This window comes from Acipenser ruthenus, chromosome 10 (assembly GCF_902713425.1).
Source record: "Acipenser ruthenus chromosome 10, fAciRut3.2 maternal haplotype, whole genome shotgun sequence".
Taxonomy (NCBI): domain Eukaryota; kingdom Metazoa; phylum Chordata; class Actinopteri; order Acipenseriformes; family Acipenseridae; genus Acipenser; species Acipenser ruthenus.
In genome coordinates, this window is record NC_081198.1 from 22,059,029 (window position 1) to 22,078,101 (window position 19,073).

Here is a 19,073-nt window from a genome sequence, read left to right on the forward strand (position 1 = left end):
TAGTTTATATTAAAAATCTTAAAGATACATAAAACAAAACAAAACAAAATCAAATAAAACATTCAAATTAAATCAAAGGTCCATAAAACTGAAACAAAAAGACTACATAAAACCAGGGCACCGTTGAAAAACGGTCATGCCAGCTAAAAAGGGCGGAATGCTGGCATGACAAAATAAATAAAAGGCTTAGCGGTGCCCCGTAGTCCCGCTCCTAGGAGCTAGCGGTTCCAGTTTTTTCCTTTATTCCATCTTCACGTCCTGAAGTCCGGCGATCCTCCACTCCGCGCAGGCCTTGTCCTTCCCGAGGGTCCGGATGTCCAGAATTACAAAGTCCTTGATAAGAGTTTGTGCCCTTCTGGTCGTGGTGATAGTGTCTAGCTCCTGCTTGTGATAGACACAGACGTTACGGCCTTCCCACAGGATCTGCTTGACAACATTGATGACACGCCAAACGCACTTAGCTGTGCTGGTAGTGATTCCTCCCGCAGGCCCATAGAGCACAGTCTCAGCGGTCATCTTGGCCGTGTCAGCAAACCTGTTTAGGAAGACAGAGACAGAGAGCCAGATACTGCCAGCCACATCACACTCCCAGAAGATATGGGCTGGTGTTTCTCTCTTGCGGCACTTTGCATAGGGGCATGTTTCTACTTGGGCTAGTCCCCTCCTGAACATGAACGCTCGAGTGGGGAGTGCACTGTGGACGGTGTTCCATGCTATATCCTTCTGGACATTACTGAGGCAGCTGTGAGACACATTCTCCCAGATTTTTTGGCTTTGGGTGAGGGAGAAAGTAGCTACTTTTTCAATTTCCTGGGAACCGGCAAGATATTTAGTTACAGCCTTGTATTCCCAGGAGGCCAATTTTGCTTTATCTAAGCCCAATTTATATATAGTGTCCCTTAAGGTTCTATAATACAATGGGGGTCCCAGGAGTACGGCACGGTGTTATCAATAGTGCAGAGGCCCAAGGCCCTGAGACAGGTGGCAAAATAGAAACGATTCATGTAACATACCTTCCTGTCCAGGGCCTGGATGTTCTTGATAGTTTGCGTGAGCCCCTGCACTCGGGTGAGCTGCACAACGTCCGGGACCCCCTTACCTCCCTTCTTGTCGGCTTTACTCAGGGTGGCTCGCTTTACCCTCTCCATCTTGCTGCCCCAGATAAAGCGGTGGATAATGCGGTCCACCACTTTTTTGGTGGTCCTGTCTGGGGGAAAGATTTTTCCTACATAAGAGAGGATGGGGAACAGTATAGACTTGGTTATTAATACTCTACCCGTCATTGTTAAGGATCTTGTGCTCCATCCGCCAATCTTTTTACGGACCTGGTTAATGGCCGCCGTCCAGCTCTGGGCCCCCGAGCTATTGTTCTCGAAAATGAGGCCCAGAATCTTGATTTTGTCCTTTTTGACAGGGTACATGTCCGACAGTTCCCTATCTACCTGCCAATTTTTAGACACGTAGACTTCGCTCTTGGACTTATTAATCACTGCCCCGGTCGCCGTGCAGTACTTCTCAAGGATATTACTAATCCGAGGTACCGACGATGTGTTGGTGCAAATGAGTGACACATCGTCCATATATGCTGTTGTTTTGACCTGGACCCCGTTGGATCCAGGCAGCTGGAAACCAGTTATATTGGTATCCCTACGAATTGCCTGCAGGAGGGGTTCAATGCACACGACATATAGCAGTGGGGATAGTGGGCAACCCTGTCTGACCCCTGACTGGATAGATATTTTACCAGTCAGGTGCCTGTTCACCAAGACTCGGGTACTAATGTTTGTATATATGGTTTTAACCCACTCCCTAAGTCCAGGAGCGAATTTCATCTGGTCCATCACTTTGTACATATATTCATGGCTTACCCTATCGAACGCCTTCTCCTGGTCAAGGTTGAACAGGCAGAGGGGATGGTTCCGTTCTCTAGAATAAGCCAGAATGTCCCTTGTTAACATTAAAATATCCGTGATGGACCTCCCTGGGACGCCACAAGCCTGGTCGGGGCCAATGACCAAAGGGAGGTGTACTTGTAGCCGGAGCATCAGAGCTTTGGCTAGTATCTTGTAATCCACGCAAAGGAGGCTGATTGGGCGCCAATTCCGTAGATCTTTAACTTCCCCTTTCTTATGAAGGAGAGTAATTACACTCTCCCGCATAGAAGGGCCCAACCGCTTCTCCCTGTAGACCGCTCTGTAGACCTCCGCTAAATGGACTTTTAGCGTGTCCCAAAAAAGATGGTAATACTCACCCGGGATGCCATCTGGACCTGGCGTCTTACCGGTGTTCATGGTCTTAACCGCCTGGGTGAGCTCCTCCAGCGTGAGTTCTGGGTCCTTCTCCTCCTCCTCGTCGTCCCGCACTGAGTCAGGCTCCAACTGGCTCAGGAACCACTCTATCAGGGTGTCATCTGTAGCTTTGATGTTATACAGGTCCCTATAGAAGTTCTCTACCACTTTTTTCACTCCCTCACTATCCTCTACTATCCTCCCCCTGCTGTCGAGCATGGAGGACATCAAGTGCCGCTTCTCCCTCGTTTTCTGGAAGAAGAAGCGAGTACACTTTTCGTCTTCCTCCATTTTTTGCACTTTTGCATTGTGCATGACCTTTCGTTGTTCCTCCCTACAAAGCACTGAAAGATCTAGCTTGGTCTGGGCTATCTCGTCGCTTACAGGGAACCCCCGAAGCTGAAGCAGGCTCAGACGCTGGAGGGCAGCATTCAGGTATTTATATTTGGCTCTCCTTTCTTTTGCTTTCCTCTTGCCTGCTGCTATGAAATAACCCTTAGTTCTCATTTTGACCATCTCCCACCACTCTATAGGGGAGTTGAATAGGTCACGCAAAGTGGTCCACTCAACAAGCCTGCTCTTATAGGCTGCAGCTATGGAGGGGTCATCGAGTAAGGAGGTGTTTAATTTCCAGACCCCTGACCCCATCTGGGAGGTCTGAGGGACCTGCAATGTTACCTGCAGGAGCCTATGGTCAGAGAAGAAGACGGCCTGGGTGTCTACTGCCGTCTTCGTAAGGGAGCTGGTATGCAGGACGAGATCTATACGGGAGAAGGAGGTCCCAGATGAGCTCACCCAGGTAAAGGGAGGCACCAGGTCCTTACCTGCATCACACAGGGAGAAATCAGATATTATGGAGGACAAAACTCTACTAGAGCGGTCGTTGCGTGGCCTGCTCCGGTCTACGTCCCTCAGAGCACAATTGAAGTCACCTGACACGATGACGGGTACGTTCCCCAGCAGGAGTGGACGCAGCTGTGGAAAAAATTGAACTCTTTCGTTTTGGTTAGTGGGTGCGTAGACATTGACCAGTCTGAGGGGAGTGTTGTTGTATGTCACATCCACGCTCAGAATTCTACCAGGTTCTACCTCCCTGCTGCTGCGGGAGGTAATAAAAGGGTTTTTAAACAGGATACCTACTCCGTCGGCTCTGGCTATGTTGGAGCCCGACCAGAAGGAGTCCCCCAGGGTCCAACTCTCCTTCAGGTCCCTATAATCATGGCTCGACGAAATACCACACTCCTGCAGAAAGATGAGATCTGCTTTCAAGTTAGCTAGATAGTTTAGTACATCAAATCTTTTTTGTGTCTCCCTGATGCTCCTGACATTAACAGACACACGTATCAGGGCCATCAGGGTAGCTAACAAGAAAAGGAGTCGCTGCGTCCACCCCATAGCGACTATGATTGGGAGGTCGGGACACTCTTCCTACTCTTAGCTCTACGCTTGCTTCGAGGGGGCTTGGGCTTATTTGCAACTCCCATCACCCCTGAGAAGGTACTCACTGCTGCCTCGTCCAAGAAGGCACCATCTTTATATGCACAGTACGTGGAGTTGTTTGGGCTATTCAACTCCTTACAAGGTAAGTCTGGTGGAACTTGCTCAGGGCCCCTCGGAACGTGTGGGTCAGCTTTGTCCTGGGGGGGGTTATGACAGACAGCATTCTTTGGCTGTTACCGTCTGCTGAATTGGAGCTGTTAGCAGACTTCTGGCTTACCGCGTCCAGGGGTATTCCCATGTCCTCCAGTGCTGTATCTAGGAGGACCTCTAGGGGGCCCCTGGTTTTGCCCATACAAGGGAGGGGGTCAAGGATGCTTTGAAGGGAGGCCCTTCGCTTGAAGAGGGTCATTGCTACCGAGGTACTGCTGGTCAGGGAAGGTGTTGACCCCGACCTCTCCCTCGGTGCATTAGTGAACACCTCTTCTGCGAGGTGTGCTAGGGTTTGTGCCAACGACTGGGAAGGCTGGCTGGGGATGCCCTGGCTGGCTGCTACCTGCCCACTAGACGGCAGTGTAGCCGTCCCACTCGCCTCCGTCTCTGCCTGCGAGGGCAAGACTGGGGACTTTGTGTGGACATTATCTGGTTTTGGATCTATGGGGGCCACCTGCAACTTGCTGTCTTTGATCTTGATCTTCTTTCTTTTCCCCCCATCGTCTCTACCCTTTCTTTTCCCCACCCTCTGCTGGTTCATCATTCCCTTCCCCTCCTTTTCACTCTCACTTTCACTGTCGCTTTCGCTTTCCTCCCCCACGGACTCAATCCTTATGGCGTCATAACGAGAGCCGAGGGGGAGTGCTGGCGCTGAGAGGGCCCTACTCAGGGGGGGGCCGCTGCTGGGTCCGGGCTCCCTCCCTGCCTCGTGTTCTGTATCAGAGGAGCTACTGGAGGAGCTAGTGGAGTAGCTGTTGTACTCTCTCTCTGGGCTGGGGGAAGGGGTCCTCGTAAAACGGGACATGTCTCGGGGGCGGGGGGGTGAGGGGGGTGCTGGTGATGATGGTGGTGCTGGAGTCTGGGTTTTGGATACTGTTGGTGGTGATGTGGACTGATCTTTGTTATTTGTTCCCTCTTCCTGCTCAGGCCTAGGCTTGTTCGTATTTGCCTTGCTGGCTCTGGCCATGTTGGCATAGGAAGAGGGGCAGTCCTTAAACAGGTGCCCCTTCTTTCCACACAAATTGCACTGCCTCTCTTCTCTGCAGTGGCTGGTCTCGTGGGGGGCGCCGCAGTTCCTGCACTTGACTACAGTACATGCGGCCGCCAGGTGTCCTAATTCCCCACATTTCCTGCAGAGTTTTGGCATCCCATTATAGAATACCAGCCCTCTGTTGGGCCCTAACACTATGGAGTTTGGAATGTGGCGGACGCCTCCAATGCCCGATGGATCAACATTAAGGCGTACCAGCCACTTTCTGGCTCCTGTCCAAACCCCATCTTCGTCTGTAATTTTCCTCCCTTCTGATGACACCCTCCCATAGCGGTTAAGCCATGTTGTAATATCATAGTCGCTAACAGCCTCATTGAAAAATTGGACAGTAACAACTTTCATTTCTCTGTCTGTCAGTGCATCCACACAAAATTCTTTGTATGGAGCGAGATATTTATTCTCCCCCCAAAAGGACCACATTTCTTGTAACTTTTGGGGGTTCCTAAAACTGACCTCAAACACTTCCTTAAGCCCTGGCAATTTCACCAAACAATTCAAGTCAGAAGGGGAAAAACCCATACCCCTCTGAAGAATGGTCCGGCTGAACTCCAGTCTCGTCAGTCCTGGTTCCGTTTCCTCTTGCTGGGTCCTTGTGAAGCGCACCGCATTGTGCCTCCTAGTCTCCTGGGTTGGCCGGAACGCCATCCTTCAGCTGGCTCCTCCGATTGGGGTGGGAGAAGCCTCTGGACGTCCGGGTTGTCTCTCTCTACGGAAAAGAAACAACGTAAGCAGCAAATCTGGGCAGTTGAAGGAACTATTACTTTAGTCCCTGAGGAGATGGTCGCCTCGCAAGAGGGACCCCCTCCCCAGGTGAACGGTGTCCTTCCCTGGCGGAGTAGGGGGCGCTGCTTGGCACCGAGACCACGTAGGAAGAATCGTGGCTGTGACGCCTCCTCGGGGTCCGGGGCCGCCCTCTGCTCCTCCCAGATGGCGCCCTCTGCTGGGCGCCTGCTGCTCTCTCGGTCTGGATCTCGATTACAATCAAGGGCTGGGGATGAGGTCGTCTAGGTCATCAAAGGGTCCTCAAAGGTCGTCTGGATGGTAGGTCCTCCTTCTCTCTAACTCCAGGAACGTCTGGAAAAGCCTGAAAAAGAAAAAAACTGGAAACGCCTGAAAAAGAAAAAACTGCTCTCAACAGTCAACAAAATCTTGAAAGACCCTCGGCCTGGATTGGGCAAGCCAAAACCAGACTGAGCATTAGTCTTCCAAAAAGTTGCCGAGCTGATGAAAGCCAGTCAAAAATAAAAAAAAATTCTGTTCCTCCTCACCCGAACAAACCTCTCACAGACCCTCGGAGGGAGCGGGCAATGCCACTACCCTCTAAGCCTTAGTCTTAGAAAGATCTATTCGAACTGAAGAGAAACCAGAGTATATGGCTGGCTAAGAAGGACCTGGCATAGGGACATGTTCCACCACACTTGTCTGGTTAGCTGCATGCTCCCAGGAAACAACCTGCTGCTGTCTACATCATCACCACATGTGAATAAAAGAAAGAAAGACAGCAAGAAAGAAAGAGAGAAAGAAAGAGAGAAAGAGAGAAAGAAAGAGAGAAAGAAAGAGAGAAAGAAAAAAAAAAGAAGTAAAACGGCGGGAAAACTTGCATCAACACTGGCACTCTCCCTCCAGCAGGGGTAGACAAAATGCTCACAGGAGAGATCCAGATCTGACTTTGACCAACGTTAGAGAAAGGTGTGCACCGTTCCCGGAGGTACTGCAATACCGGGCCGATGCGTGGAGTGGACGGAGCAAGCCCCTGTTCCATCTCCCGATTCCAAAAATCAATTTAATATATGGTCCCCTGATAGGGGACGTATCAGATATTAAACTGATAAGAACAGATACTACACTTGATCTTAGCCAAAAGGCCGAGAAGCGATGGCGACTTGGCCCTTGCCCGGGGCCCCCCAGCCCGGACGGCACAGGGGGATTCAAAGGTGGGTGCAAAATTCCAAGCACAAGCAGACCCCCAAAAAACGGGCTGCTGCTTCCAGAGGGGAAATGTGCAATTTAAGCAGGAGAAAACAAAACAAAGCAAAAACACACACATAACACCAAAAACAAAACATAAACTGGCGGAGTGCGTCTTACAAATAGTCATGCCAAGCTGCAATGCTGTGCAAGGTGCCTTGGGTAACTACAACTGTGCCTCGCTGGCTGGCTGGCTTGCTAAGAAGGTCCTGGCATAGGGACATGTTCCACCACACTTGTCTGGTTAGCTGCATGCTCCCAGGAAACAACCTGCTGCTGTCTACATCATCACCACATGTGAATAAAAGAAAGAAAGACAGCAAGAAAGAGAGAAAGAAAGAGAGAAAGAGAGAAAGAAAGAGAGAAAGAAAGAAAGAGAGAAAGAAAAAAAAAAGAAGTAAAATGGCGGGAAAACTTGCATCAACACTGGCACTCTCCCTCCAGCAGGGGTAGACAAAATGCTCACAGGAGAGATCCAGATCTGACTTTGACCAACGTTAGAGAAAGGTGTGCACCGTTCCCGGAGGTACTGCAATACCGGGCCGATGCGTGGAGTGGACGGAGCAAGCCCCTGTTCCATCTCCCGATTCCAAAAATCAATTTAATATATGGTCCCCTGATAGGGGACGTATCAGATATTAAACTGATAAGAACAGATACTACACTTGATCTTAGCCAAAAGGCCGAGAAGCGATGGCGACTTGGCCCTTGCCCGGGGCCCCCCAGCCCGGACGGCACAGGTTGATTCAAAGGTGGGTGCAAAATTTCAAGCACAAGCAGACCCCCAAAAAACGGGCTGCTGCTTCCAGAGGGGAAATGTGCAATTTAAGCAGGAGGAAACAAAACAAAGCAAAAACACACACATAACACCAAAAACAAAACATAAACTGGCGGAGTGCGTCTTACAAATAGTCATGCCAAGCTGCTATGCTGTGCAAGGTGCCTTGTGTAACTACAACTGTGCCTCGCTGGCTGGCTGGCTTGCTAAGAAGGTCCTGGCATAGGGACATGTTCCACCACACTTGTCTGGTTAGCTGCATGCTCCCAGGAAACAACCTGCTGCTGTCTACATCATCACCACATGTGAATAAAAGAAAGAAAGACAGCAAGAAAGAGAGAAAGAAAGAGAGAAAGAGAGAAAGAAAGAGAGATAGAAAGAAAGAGAGAAAGAAAAAAAAAAGAAGTAAAACGGCGGGAAAACTTGCATCAACACTGGCACTCTCCCTCCAGCAGGGGTAGACAAAATGCTCACAGGAGAGATCCAGATCTGACTTTGACCAACGTTAGAGAAAGGTGTGCACCGTTCCCGGAGGTACTGCAATACCGGGCCGATGCGTGGAGTGGACGGAGCAAGCCCCTGTTCCATCTCCCGATTCCAAAAATCAATTTAATATATGGTCCCCTGATAGGGGACGTATCAGATATTATACTGATAAGAACAGATACTACACTTGATCTTAGCCAAAAGGCCGAGAAGCGATGGCGACTTGGCCCTTGCCCGGGGCCCCCCAGCCCGGACGGCACAGGTTGATTCAAAGGTGGGTGCAAAATTTCAAGCACAAGCAGACCCCCAAAAAACGGGCTGCTGCTTCCAGAGGGGAAATGTGCAATTTAAGCAGGAGAAAACAAAACAAAGCAAAAACACACACATAACACCAAAAACAAAACATAAACTGGCGGAGTGCGTCTTACAAATAGTCATGCCAAGCTGCTATGCTGTGCAAGGTGCCTTGGGTAACTACAACTGTGCCTCGCTGGCTGGCTGGCTTGCTAAGAAGGTCCTGGCATAGGGACATGTTCCACCACACTTGTCTGGTTAGCTGCATGCTCCCAGGAAACAACCTGCTGCTGTCTACATCATCACCACATGTGAATAAAAGAAAGAAAGACAGCAAGAAAGAAAGAGAGAAAGAAAGAGAGAAAGAGAGAAAGAAAGAGAGAAAGAAAGAAAGAGAGAAAGAAAAAAAAAAGAAGTAAAACGGCGGGAAAACTTGCATCAACACTGGCACTCTCCCTCCAGCAGGGGTAGACAAAATGCTCACAGGAGAGATCCAGATCTGACTTTGACCAACGTTAGAGAAAGGTGTGCACCGTTCCCGGAGGTACTGCAATACCGGGCCGATGCGTGGAGTGGACGGAGCAAGCCCCTGTTCCATCTCCCGATTCCAAAAATCAATTTAATATATGGTCCCCTGATAGGGGACGTATCAGATATTAAACTGATAAGAACAGATACTACACTTGATCTTAGCCAAAAGGCCGAGAAGCGATGGCGACTTGGCCCTTGCCCGGGGCCCCCCAGCCCGGACGGCACAGGGGGATTCAAAGGTGGGTGCAAAATTCCAAGCACAAGCAGACCCCCAAAAAACGGGCTGCTGCTTCCAGAGGGGAAATGTGCAATTTAAGCAGGAGAAAACAAAACAAAGCAAAAACACACACATAACACCAAAAACAAAACATAAACTGGCGGAGTGCGTCTTACAAATAGTCATGCCAAGCTGCTATGCTGTGCAAGGTGCCTTGGGTAACTACAACTGTGCCTCGCTGGCTGGCTGGCTTGCTAAGAAGGTCCTGGCATAGGGACATGTTCCACCACACTTGTCTGGTTAGCTGCATGCTCCCAGGAAACAACCTGCTGCTGTCTACATCATCACCACATGTGAATAAAAGAAAGAAAGACAGCAAGAAAGAAAGAGAGAAAGAAAGAGAGAAAGAGAGAAAGAAAGAGAGAAAGAAAGAAAGAGAGAAAGAAAAAAAAAAGAAGTAAAACGGCGGGAAAACTTGCATCAACACTGGCACTCTCCCTCCAGCAGGGGTAGACAAAATGCTCACAGGAGAGATCCAGATCTGACTTTGACCAACGTTAGAGAAAGGTGTGCACCGTTCCCGGAGGTACTGCAATACCGGGCCGATGCGTGGAGTGGACGGAGCAAGCCCCTGTTCCATCTCCCGATTCCAAAAATCAATTTAATATATGGTCCCCTGATAGGGGACGTATCAGATATTAAACTGATAAGAACAGATACTACACTTGATCTTAGCCAAAAGGCCGAGAAGCGATGGCGACTTGGCCCTTGCCCGGGGCCCCCCAGCCCGGACGGCACAGGGGGATTCAAAGGTGGGTGCAAAATTCCAAGCACAAGCAGACCCCCAAAAAACGGGCTGCTGCTTCCAGAGGGGAAATGTGCAATTTAAGCAGGAGAAAATAAAACAAAGCAAAAACACACACATAACACCAAAAACAAAACATAAACTGGCGGAGTGCGTCTTACAAATAGTCATGCCAAGCTGCTATGCTGTGCAAGGTGCCTTGGGTAACTACAACTGTGCCTCGCTGGCTGGCTGGCTTGCTAAGAAGGTCCTGGCATAGGGACATGTTCCACCACACTTGTCTGGTTAGCTGCATGCTCCCAGGAAACAACCTGCTGCTGTCTACATCATCACCACATGTGAATAAAAGAAAGAAAGACAGCAAGAAAGAAAGAGAGAAAGAAAGAGAGAAAGAGAGAAAGAAAGAGAGAAAGAAAAAAAAAGAAGTAAAACAGCGGGAAAACTTGCATCAACACTGGCACTCTCCCTCCAGCAGGGGTAGACAAAATGCTCACAGGAGAGATCCAGATCTGACTTTGACCAACGTTAGAGAAAGGTGTGCACCGTTCCCGGAGGTACTGCAATACCGGGCCGATGCGTGGAGTGGACGGAGCAAGCCCCTGTTCCATCTCCCGATTCCAAAAATCAATTTAATATATGGTCCCCTGATAGGGGACGTATCAGATATTAAACTGATAAGAACAGATACTACACTTGATCTTAGCCAAAAGGCCGAGAAGCGATGGCGACTTGGCCCTTGCCCGGGGCACCCCAGCCCGGACGGCACAGGGGGATTCAAAGGTGGGTGCAAAATTCCAAGCACAAGCAGACCCCCAAAAAACGGGCTGCTGCTTCCAGAGGGGAAATGTGCAATTTAAGCAGGAGAAAACAAAACAAAGCAAAAACACACACATAACACCAAAAACAAAACATAAACTGGCGGAGTGCGTCTTACAAATAGTCATGCCAAGCTGCTATGCTGTGCAAGGCGCCTTGGGTAACTACAACTGTGCCTCGCTGGCTGGCTGGCTTGCTAAGAAGGTCCTGGCATAGGGACATGTTCCACCACACTTGTCTGGTTAGCTGCATGCTCCCAGGAAACAACCTGCTGCTGTCTACATCATCACCACATGTGAATAAAAGAAAGAAAGACAGCAAGAAAGAAAGAGAGAAAGAAAGAGAGAAAGAGAGAAAGAAAGAGAGAAAGAAAGAAAGAGAGAAAGAAAAAAAAAGAAGTAAAACGGCGGGAAAACTTGCATCAACACTGGCACTCTCCCTCCAGCAGGGGTAGACAAAATGCTCACAGGAGAGATCCAGATCTGACTTTGACCAACGTTAGAGAAAGGTGTGCACCGTTCCCGGAGGTACTGCAATACTGGGCCGATGCGTGGAGTGGACGGAGCAAGCCCCTGTTCCATCTCCCGATTCCAAAAATCAATTTAATATATGGTCCCCTGATAGGGGACGTATCAGATATTAAACTGATAAGAACAGATACTACACTTGATCTTAGCCAAAAGGCCGAGAAGCGATGGCGACTTGGCCCTTGCCCGGGGCCCCCCAGCCCGGACGGCACAGGGGGATTCAAAGGTGGGTGCAAAATTTCAAGCACAAGCAGACCCCAAAAAAACGGGCTGCTGCTTCCAGAGGGGAAATGTGCAATTTAAGCAGGAGGAAACAAAACAAAGCAAAAACACACACATAACACCAAAAACAAAACATAAACTGGCGGAGTGCGTCTTACAAATAGTCATGCCAAGCTGTGCCTCGCTGGCTGGCTGGCTTGCTAAGAAGGTCCTGGCATAGGGACATGTTCCACCACACTTGTCTGGTTAGCTGCTAGCTCCCAGGAAACAACCTGCTGCTGTCTACATCATCACCACATGTGAATAAAAGAAAGAAAGACAGCAAGAAAGAAAGAGAGAAAGAAAGAGAGAAAGAGAGAAAGAAAGAGAGAAAGAAAGAAAGAGAGAAAGAAAAAAAAAAGAAGTAAAAAGACGGGAAAACTTGCATCAACACTGGCACTCTCCCTCCAGCAGGGGTAGACAAAATGCTCACAGAAGAGATCCAGATCTGACTTTGACCAACGTTAGAGAAAGGTGTGCACCGTTCCCGGAGGAACTGCAATACCGGGCCGATGCGTGGAGTGGACGGAGCAAGCCCCTGTTCCATCTCCCGATTCCAAAAATCAATTTAATATATGGTCCCCTGATAGGGGACGTATCAGATATTAAACTGATAAGAACAGATTTTTTTTTTATTTTTTTTTTTTATAAATTTTATTAATTAAATATTCACAATACCATATCAGTTACAATACCCTCTAGACAAATCAGCACATAACAAATCACCATTCATTTCCATATATCCTTTTACCTTACTGAATACGGACATATTACATAATTATACATTCATTCCATCCACATAGTTCCAAAACATTTTGTACAGGCAAGTGTGTGTCCTCAAAGAACATCCTTCACCCTGTCCCCGTGAAACCAGACCCAGACCCATCAACCAGCCCGGTGACCCATTCCATCCCATCTTCCCATTGTTCCAGATGCCATTCCATCTTCACCTTCTCCAGGTCTCCAGCAGCCACATCTCGCAACACATAATCTTTCACAATAGACAGCGCAAGTTGTTTTGTTTCAATTACAGTCAAAAGTTTATTTTGCAGCACCAACAAGTTCCTTACTTTCCAGATTGCATCCTTTACACAGGTAATCACAACCCATATTTTGAACCAAAGTCCTTTGGGAAAAACTTTTTTACTGATCCCGTAGAGCACCATCATATCATCCAAGATATTACTATCCAGAAACAGGTCAGTGAAACCTACTACTTCTCTCCATAGGTTTATTGCAAAATGGCATTCTCGAAACAAATGCAGGCATGTCTCCTCCGCCCCACAGCCCTCTCTGGGACATCTAGAGGTTCTCGAGAGATTCCTTGCATTCAACATTGCTCTCACAGGCAAGATGTCATGGGCCACCAGCCAGGACAGGTCACGATGCCGATTCACTAGGCCAGGATGGGCCACATTCCTCCACACCCTCTTTGGGTCGGCAAGCATAGCACCCTTGACTGAACACATTTGTTCCCTTTCCTGTACAAAAACAGATAGTTTTTTTTTATTGAAAAACACATCCTTTCCACACTTCTCCATATCTCGGTCTTTTAAAAACCTTTTAATAATTGCATAGTGATACGGTATCTCAAACGCAGTGGGAACAGTCAATGAGATATTCATTATTTTCAGACTCCTGAGATACGATCCCAAAAAAAACCTAACAAAAAACGCCCCTTTACAGACTCCATTTACGCACATATCAAAATGAAAACATACATACTTTATCATTAAAAACATGAATATATCTGGCAACCCTTTACCGCCCTTTAGCTTCCCTTTACCCACAATCTCCCTTCTCAATCTCTCCCATTTTGATCCCCAGAAGAAGTGGAACAGCTCTCTCCTGAGAACACAAACCGTCTGCTTGGCTGGAGGAAAAATCATAGAGGTATACAACAAAATAGGCAAAATGACAGCTTTAACAATCAGAACCTTCCCTTCCAGTGTGAGGTTCCGCAACTTCCAGTATCCCAACTTCTTCTTGACTTTTACACCCACCTCCTCCCAATTCTTAGTTCCATCACCTACAGCCCCAAAATTGACCCCCAATATTTTAATACAGTCCCTCTTTACATTTAAGTCCTTCCCGACCGCCGTATCCCACTTCCCATAAAACATAATTTCACTCTTCTCTTTGTTTAGCTTGGACCCAGATGCCTTACAAAATTGTTCTGTTATAGCTAAAACTTTACTCACAGATGGTTCGTCAACACAAACAACATTCACATCGTCCATGTAAAGGGCACACTTGACTTCCATCCCCCCACTCCCAGGGATTCTAAAACCAGTGATATTTTTCTCCTTTCTCAGAAGCTGCGCTAGAGGTTCCATACAGCATATAAACAGTAAGGGGGATAACGGACACCCTTGCCTAACACCACAGTTTATTCCAACTGTTTTAGACAAAACCCCATTTATCAATATCCTGCTCTCAATCCCTTTGTACAGCAGACCCACCCAGGCTAGAAACCTCTCCGGAAACCCCATCTTTAGCAGAATATGAAACATAAACTGGTGCGAGATCCGATCGTAAGCCTTCTCCAAATCTAAATTTAATAAACAGATCCTCATATTTCTGTCTCTCGCGTAACAGATGGTGTCACGAATCATTACCAGACTGTCCGTGATCCTCCTTCCAGGCACAGCACAGGTCTGATCCGGGTCTATCACTTCCTCCAATACATTTTTCATCCTAAGAGTTAAAATCTTACTAAAAATTTTAAAATCCACATTCAATAGACTAATAGGCCTCCAATTCTTCAAATCTTGTTTATCGTTTTTTTTAAAAATCAGAGTAATTATCCCTTGTCTGAAACTTTCAGGCAAGATCTCTTGTTTCCCAAACTCTTTAAAAACCAAAAGAATATCCCTTGCTATAATATCCCAGAATTTCAAATAAAACTCCAAAGGAAGTCCATCACTTCCTGGGACCTTCCCTCTTTTAAAACTTTTCATTGCCTTCCCCACCTCCTCTAGAGTTAAATCTTCTTCCAGGTGTTTCCCATTAACCACTTTCCCCTCCAAGGCCCTCTCCAGCTCCTCCATTTTATCTTTCTCCCCCTCCCTCTCTCCATATAGTTCTTTATAAAACCCCTCAGCCACACCCAACATCTCCTCAGTAGTTGAGACCACAACACCATCCTTCTTCAACCCTCCCATTGTTTTGCTCCCCTCAACAACCTTTTTGAAAAAGAAACGAGAACATGTTTCATTTTCTTCCAACACCTTAACCCGACTCTGGAAAATGACTTTTTTACATCCTCTCTCAAAAATGTCTTTTAATTCTTTTTTTACCTGATTTATTTCTTCATTAAAGTCAAAACCCCTCTCCCTCAATCTATAATATCGGTTTAATCTTTTACTTAACCCTCCAATTTTCCTCTTTTCTTTTCCAGCCTTCCTCTTGCCCACCATAATAAAGAATTCTTTAATCCTTTTTTTAACTTCTTCCCACCACTGCCCTCCTGTTTCAAAACACCCCTTCAGAGATCTCCATTCCTCATACCTCACCTGGAATAAGGCTTCTATAGCCTTATCCTCTAACAGTGAAATATTTAGCTTCCACACACCCTTCCCCAAAGTGACACATGCAACCAAATCAATTTTTACATTTAAAACCAAGTGATCCGAAAAGAAAACTGGGCTCACTGTACAGTCTATACATTTAACCCCCTTGCTCACAAAAACAAAGTCAATTCTCGAGCTTTGTGTTCCATTATCCCTCACCCATGTGAACCCCTTCTCATCAGGCTTGTGCTTACGAAATAAATCAATCAATTTAAAATCTTTAACAATCTCGTTTAGTACCAGCGAGGATTTATCCAATTTGAAGCCATCCTTTATAGGTGCTTTCTCCTCCTTCCTAAGAACACAATTAAAATCACCTGCTAATACCACTGTTTTATTCCTCACTAAAACACCTCTTAAATCATTGAATAACTCAGTTCGCTCATGTACATTTGGTGATGCATATACATTAACAAAAACACAATCTTTCCCCATATAACAAATGTCTACTCTCAAAAGTCTCCCAGACTTCACCACAGTACTCCCTTTCACCACCAAATTCCTATTTTTAATTAAAATGGCTACCCCATCAGATTTATTTTCATCAGACCCACTCCAAAAGGATGGCCCATATTTCCATTTCTTCCCCATGTCCAAATAATTCTCCTTAAAAGGAAGACCACACTCCTGTAACATAATCACATCAAAATTCTGACTGCCTAAAAAGGACAAAACAGCCTCACCCCTCAGGCTGCTCTTCATACTCCTTACATTTATAGTAGCCACTGAAAGCGCCATAATAATAATAATAATAATAAAAAAAAACATCCATTTTAAATCTAACTATAGCCACTACCAACATCTTCCAAGCATGGCCCTAGAAAAGGTGCCTCGTTCTGTTCTTTCACAGGATAATCTTCTCTTTCTGACCCTGAGGGGGAAGACACACCCTCAACCCCAAACTCACAACACACCACCCCATCATCCTGAGTCACAATATTTTTTTCCTGATCAGTTTCCTCAAAATAATCAAATTTCCTTTTTTTTGAATTTTCCAGTTCCTTCATTTCAAAGTCCCTGCTTTCATCCTCGCTCCCCAATGAGGACTCCAAACATATTAATAAATCACTTGCAGTACTACAAGGACTGCTGGGAATTTTGCACACCTCCTGCTGCAACTCTCCACCAGCCACCGCCCTACCAGGCCCCGCCTCCGGCTTCTTACTTTCAGCTGCACCTGTTTCACCCTCAATTACCTTCTGCCCCTCAGGACCAATCACCTTAGCATTCCCCACATTTGGATCTGACTCCACCCTATCCTCTTCCACCTCCTCACCTGATGAAGACACAACCAAATCCTCAACCAAACACCCTTTCAAAACGACTTTGTCCTTGTCCTGAACCTCTTTCCCTACATCCTCAGTAGTGCTTTTTTCCCCAACCTCACCATCTTTAACCACCGCCACACCTGCATTGTTGTAATCCTCTTTCAACATGTTAGCATATGATTTGGGGCAGTTCCTAAACAAATGAGATGTTTCACCGCACAAATTGCACTTCCTTTCATTCGTACATTCAGCATAGACATGGCCAACACCCCTACACTTTTTGCATATTATCTGTTTACAAGCCTCACGAAGGTGCCCCATTTCTCCACAGTTTCTACACAACTTTGGCTGACCCTGATAGTATACCAGCCCTCTATTTTCACCAAGCACAATAGTCTGAGGAATATGCTCCAAACCGCCATACCCCCCATAGTCTGGTCTCTGTACTACTGGAATCTTCCAGGAACAAGTCCAAATCCCCTCTGCATCCATCACTTTCACAGGTGACCCTTTAACTGTACAAAAACGTGCTAACCAAGTAGCCACATCCTCTGCTTCCACTAGCTCATTAAACATCTTTACAAACACAGTTTTCACTCCAGTGTAACTTAACCTCTCTACATTAAACTCACTCAACAAACCCTCATATCTCTTTTCCTCATACCTTCTCCAAAAATATTCCATGACAGAAGAACTCATCAAGCTCACATCCCACCCCCTCCCTCCTGGAAGATTAATAAGACAAAAGATATCACCAGGCTTAAGGCCCAGCTCTTTCTGTAAAACTCGCTTGGAAAAATCAGTTCTAGTGACCAATAAACCCTCACTTTCTTTCAAACAAAACCTAGCACAATGGTGCCTCCGCACTCCTACCCTAGTAGCGGCCATCACCACAAAATTAGAAAAGAGAAAAAAACGCCACCAAAAAAAAAGATAAGCCCCCGAAGGGACTTACCCCCCAGCTTCCTTCCTCTGTCCTGTCCTACTCTCTCCTCACAGCAACCGCAAAGAACCAAACCAGAACCTGGGGGAACAAAACAAAAACAAATTATATAACACAAAAATATACAATTCTCAAATAAGTTTCCGCAACCAAATGCTATCGCTTCCAACCAAGAGATTCCCCGCACGCAGGTACTACACTTGATCTGAGCCAAGAGGCCGAGAAGCGATGGCGACTTGGCCCTTGCCCGGGGCCCCCCAGCCCGGACGGCACAGGGGGATTCAAAGGTGGGTGCAAAATTTCAAGCACAAGCAGACCCCAAAAAAACGGGCTGCTGCTTCCAGAGGGGAAATGTGCAATTTAAGCAGGAGAAAACAAAACAAAGCAAAAACACACACATAACACCAAAAACAAAACATAAACTGGCGGAGTGCGTCTTACAAATAGTCATGCCAAGCTGCTATGCTGTGCAAGGTGCCTTGGGTAACTACAACTGTGCCTCGCTGGCTGGCTGGCTTGCTAAGAAGGTCCTGGCATAGGGACATGTTCCACCACACTTGTCTGGTTAGCTGCATGCTCCCAGGAAACAACCTGCTGCTGTCTACATCATCACCACATGTGAATAAAAGAAAGAAAGACAGCAAGAAAGAAAGAGAGAAAGAAAGAGAGAAAGAGAGAAAGAAAGAGAGAAAGAAAGAAAGAGAGAAAGAAAAAAAAAAGAAGTAAAACGGCGGGAAAACTTGCATCAACACTGGCACTCTCCCTCCAGCAGGGGTAGACAAAATGCTCACAGGAGAGATCCAGATCTGACTTTGACCAACGTTAGAGAAAGGTGTGCACCGTTCCCGGAGGTACTGCAATACCGGGCCGATGCGTGGAGTGGACGGAGCAAGCCCCTGTTCCATCTCCCGATTCCAAAAATCAATTTAATATATGGTCCCCTGATAGGGGACGTATCAGATATTAAACTGATAAGAACAGATACTACACTTGATCTTAGCCAAAAGGCCGAGAAGCGATGGCGACTTGGCCCTTGCCCGAGGCCCCCCAGCCCGGACGGCACAGGGGGATTCAAAGGTGGGTGCAAAATTCCAAGCACAAGCAGACCCCCAAAAAACGGGCTGCTGCTTCCAGAGGGGAAATGTGCAATTTAAGCAGGAGAAAACAAAACAAAGCAAAAACACACCCATAACACCAAAAACAAAACATAAACTGGCGGAGTGCGTCTTACAAATAGTCATGCCAAGCTGCTATGCTGTGCAAGGTGCCTTGGGTAACTACAACTGTGCCTCGCTGGCTGGCTTGCTTGCTAAGAAGGTCCTGGCATAGGGACATGTTCCACCACACTTGTCTGGTTAGCTGCATGCTCCCAGGAAACAACCTGCTGCTGTCTACATCATCACCACATGTGAATAAAAGAAAGAAAGACAGCAAGAAAGAAAGAGAGAAAGAAAGAGAGAAAGAGAGAAAGAAAGAGAGAAAGAAAGAAAGAGAGAAAGAAAAAAAAAAGAAGTAAAACGGCGGGAAAACTTGCATCAACACTGGCACTCTCCCTCCAGCAGGGGTAGACAAAATGCTCACAGGAGAGATCCTGATCTGACTTTGACCAACGTTAGAG

The 19,073-nt window shown here is 46.9% G+C and overlaps 9 non-coding genes across 9 annotated transcripts; all 9 read right to left on the bottom strand.

Annotated features, from left to right (window-relative positions):
• Positions 1–6,675: 6,675 nt before the first annotated feature.
• Positions 6,676–6,866, bottom strand: LOC131739007 (U2 spliceosomal RNA). Its single transcript, XR_009330175.1, has one exon. It is a non-coding gene; the product is annotated as a U2 spliceosomal RNA (small nuclear RNA).
• Positions 6,867–7,461: 595 nt separating this feature from the next.
• On the bottom strand, positions 7,462–7,652 carry LOC131739008 (U2 spliceosomal RNA). The gene has a single exon (XR_009330176.1). It is a non-coding gene; the product is annotated as a U2 spliceosomal RNA (small nuclear RNA).
• Positions 7,653–8,247: 595 nt separating this feature from the next.
• LOC131739296 (U2 spliceosomal RNA) lies at positions 8,248–8,438 on the bottom strand. The gene has a single exon (XR_009330464.1). It is a non-coding gene; the product is annotated as a U2 spliceosomal RNA (small nuclear RNA).
• Positions 8,439–9,037: 599 nt separating this feature from the next.
• On the bottom strand, positions 9,038–9,228 carry LOC131739009 (U2 spliceosomal RNA). Its single transcript, XR_009330177.1, has one exon. It is a non-coding gene; the product is annotated as a U2 spliceosomal RNA (small nuclear RNA).
• A 599-nt stretch (positions 9,229–9,827) lies between these two features.
• On the bottom strand, positions 9,828–10,018 carry LOC131739010 (U2 spliceosomal RNA). The gene has a single exon (XR_009330178.1). It is a non-coding gene; the product is annotated as a U2 spliceosomal RNA (small nuclear RNA).
• Positions 10,019–10,600: 582 nt separating this feature from the next.
• Positions 10,601–10,791, bottom strand: LOC131739011 (U2 spliceosomal RNA). The gene has a single exon (XR_009330179.1). It is a non-coding gene; the product is annotated as a U2 spliceosomal RNA (small nuclear RNA).
• Positions 10,792–11,389: 598 nt separating this feature from the next.
• On the bottom strand, positions 11,390–11,580 carry LOC131738291 (U2 spliceosomal RNA). Its single transcript, XR_009329855.1, has one exon. It is a non-coding gene; the product is annotated as a U2 spliceosomal RNA (small nuclear RNA).
• Positions 11,581–12,143: 563 nt separating this feature from the next.
• Positions 12,144–12,330, bottom strand: LOC131738457 (U2 spliceosomal RNA). The gene has a single exon (XR_009329978.1). It is a non-coding gene; the product is annotated as a U2 spliceosomal RNA (small nuclear RNA).
• A 5,954-nt stretch (positions 12,331–18,284) lies between these two features.
• LOC131739012 (U2 spliceosomal RNA) lies at positions 18,285–18,475 on the bottom strand. Its single transcript, XR_009330180.1, has one exon. It is a non-coding gene; the product is annotated as a U2 spliceosomal RNA (small nuclear RNA).
• Between the last annotated feature and the right edge of the window lie 598 nt (positions 18,476–19,073).